Source organism: Hypanus sabinus, chromosome 20, assembly GCF_030144855.1.
Source record: "Hypanus sabinus isolate sHypSab1 chromosome 20, sHypSab1.hap1, whole genome shotgun sequence".
Taxonomy (NCBI): Eukaryota; Metazoa; Chordata; class Chondrichthyes; order Myliobatiformes; family Dasyatidae; genus Hypanus; species Hypanus sabinus.
The window spans coordinates 72,674,278-72,674,681 of record NC_082725.1 but is presented as its reverse complement, the minus strand read 5'-3'; positions in this window follow the sequence as shown (position 1 = coordinate 72,674,681).

Genomic DNA, 404 nt, shown 5'->3' with positions numbered 1-404 from the left:
CTAAAACTGTCAGTATATAACAGCATCTTTTAACCACCTTACTTTCTTGTCCTGCTGCTAGGTGAACATGTACACCATTACTTTACATCCAAGTTCAGTATTTGTTTTTAAAACCTCTGCAGATTACCCCACTTCTGCAGATTGAATACCATTTCTGCCACCTAACTTCCTGACTGACAGCAGTCTTTTTTTATAACCTTACAAGGTTGTTTTCTGTATTTACAAACTTTTTAATCACGTCCCTGAAAAGCAGATGTCATACTTAAAAGGTGCACATATGCTGAGAAATCAATGAGAAGATTCAAGTTCCAGAAATTAGTTAAATGAATGGATTTTTAAAAAACTTACTTGCAAGTATTAGTACAAAATGGTTTTGCACTTTTAATTCACATCTGCCCTTGATA